We start from the raw sequence: 2,663 nt of genomic DNA on the forward strand, positions 1-2,663 counted from the left end.
AAAACAAGAGCATTCTTATTTTCCTGTGGATTCTGAAAATTATACAAAATCCCGCAATTTGTGTAAAAAGTCAAAATTCATCTCAGTGCAACTGGCACTGAGATAAATGTCACATTTTATTATTTTCCTTTAGCTTTGCTCTGGTGGCAGGCCTCTGAAGGCAGGGTGGCAATAACCCGGAGATAAAATGCAAAGAGACACATCTCTCTTACCTATGGAGTGGACTGGTGTGGAGAGATCCTAAAGAAAGACGTGAAGAACAGCAGAAGTCTCAGACTAATTCCAAAGCAGTGCGTGAACATATACATAGTAGAATTTCCCTTTTCCTTGTTTCTTAAACAAACACCTATGATTATCAACTATGTAAAAATAATTTGTGCCAGGTAGCAACGATTATAAGACACAATTCTTCCTTCTAAATTCTATCAGAGCAAATGTGAACATAAACTATAACATGTGAAAAAGAACAGTTTTATAAGTCGAATCCTAAACTCACATTCTTGAATAAATAACTTTGCTTGAATTTCCCTATTAACTCTACGGCCATACCTCCCTGAACAAGCCCGATCCCGTCTGATCTCTGAAGCTAAGCAGGGTCGGGCATGGTTAGTACTTGGATGGGAGACCACCTAGGAAGACCAGGTGCCGTAGGTGTAAAAACTAAAAAAAATAAAAATAAAAGATTATAAGCTGACAGGGTCCTTGCAGTCTGTGAAGTAAATCAAGTGTTGCTTTGCCTAAAAAAATTTTTAAATAAATAATTAATAAAGTAATGGATTAAATGCTCTAATCATGGCACATAAGGTGACTGAATGGATAAGAAACCAAGATGCTTTCACATGCTGCCTGCTAGAGATACACTTCATATCGAAACACACACAGATTGAAAGTAAAGTGGCAGAAAAACAAATGTCATGAAAATCAAAATGAAGAAAAAAAGCTGGGGTAGCAATACTGATACCAGACAAAACAGACTTTTATAAAAAGGCTATAACAAGAGACAAAGGACCCAGTAATCGCTCTTCTGGGTGTTCATCGATGGATGAATGGGTAAAGAAGTGTGACACATATATACAATGGAATATTACTTCTTCATAAAAAAGAATGAAATCTCACCACTTGGATGACATGGATACCTAGAGGGTATTGCGCTAAGTGACATACGTGAGATAGAAAAAGAAAAATGCCATATGATTTCACTTATATGTGGAAATTAAAAAACAAAATTAACAAACAAAACAGGAACAAACTCATAGATGCAGGTTCATGGATACCAGACTGAAGGGGTTTGGGGGACTGGGTGAAATAAGGGAAGGAATTAAGAAGTACAAATTGGCAGTTGCAAAATAGTCATGGGATGTAAATACGGAATAGGAGATATGGTGAGTAATACTGTAATAACTACGTATGGTGTCAGAGGATATTACGTGTTTCCTCTTGTCAATTTCTATGGTGCTACAGGACTTCTGGGAAAATAAAAGTGGCTTCATGATTTCTATATAATAATTCAGAATGCTTACTTAAGCATCCTATCACTGTCTTTTTAAATTCAAGGAAGATTAAAATTTAAACATCTGTTCAAAAATGACATTGTCCAATTAGTTCAAAATGCACTAACATGAAAATAATTTTTAAATTGAAGCTATTATCTTTATATTTAATTTCTATTTCTAAGCCTGTAAATATTTGCATTCCAATGTTGCAGTAATTTTCAAAACATGAGTCTCTAAACATTTAGAGGATTCTAAAAAGTCTCTGATATGTTTTATTGAAATATTCACATACATATTTTTATTTATTTTGTAATAATTTATAAATAAAATGTATTGCCCACCACCCTGTGGGGCTCTGCAGAGCTCAAGATTGCCCCAAGCTTACTGTGCAAAGGCGACTGTGGGAGCAACATGCCTGCCCCGTGAGAGGCGTGGGGCTGCAGGCCCAGCTGCAGTTTGGGTACAGGCTACAGATCACCTGGGAGCACTGTGCCTCCCCTGCACAGAGGTAGGTGGCTGAGTCCTCCAGTTGAGAGGCCATGATGTGTAGGGTACTGTTCCATTCCTTAAAATTCAATGTGGAGCTTAACCTTCCATTTGTCTTCATCCCTGAAGTCAGGAAAAACAGACTAGTGAGGCCGCCCCCAGGATCCTGTCGGAACCACTGCACACTTTTCACAGTGGCAGAAAACTTGCACCTCAGAGTAGAGTTGGTCCCCTCTTGGAGACTCAGGGATGGACTCTGCTCCACCTCCAGGCCTCTCACCCCTGCTTGGAAAACAGAAAACAAACACAAATGATGTCACTGGGGACTAGTGATGCAGTTCTAAATCTGTAAAATATCCCAAGGAGCACCCAAGTAGGACTGTCTAGGAGCTCTGTGTAGCTCTCCTTTCTCTCCCTCCCACCATCACCTGTTAAACACTCCCCAGTCCCCCATCTGGGACAGAGCCAACTCACAGCAAACCTGGACCCACAGAAGCCCCAGCAGAGCTCCCCAGTGTCTCTCCATGACTCCTTGCCCAGTTGCTGTGGTGCCTTTGCCCCTGCTCTGGAGGGGGTAGAGTCCTGGACCAGCAAATGCTGTCTTTCAGTCGTTAGGTTCCACCAGACTCACTGAGCACCAATTACATCTGAGCCCTGTCATTCACTTAACAGGAAACTCCACTC

At 40.3% G+C, this 2,663-nt stretch overlaps 1 pseudogene; it reads left to right on the forward strand.

Moving 5' to 3' along the window:
* Window positions 1-535: 535 nt before the first annotated feature.
* Window positions 536-654, forward strand: LOC111733791 (annotated as a pseudogene).
* Window positions 655-2,663: the final 2,009 nt, after the last annotated feature.

Source organism: Pteropus vampyrus, unplaced genomic scaffold (assembly GCF_000151845.1).
Source record: "Pteropus vampyrus isolate Shadow unplaced genomic scaffold, Pvam_2.0 Scaffold639, whole genome shotgun sequence".
Classification (NCBI taxonomy): Eukaryota; Metazoa; Chordata; class Mammalia; order Chiroptera; family Pteropodidae; genus Pteropus; species Pteropus vampyrus.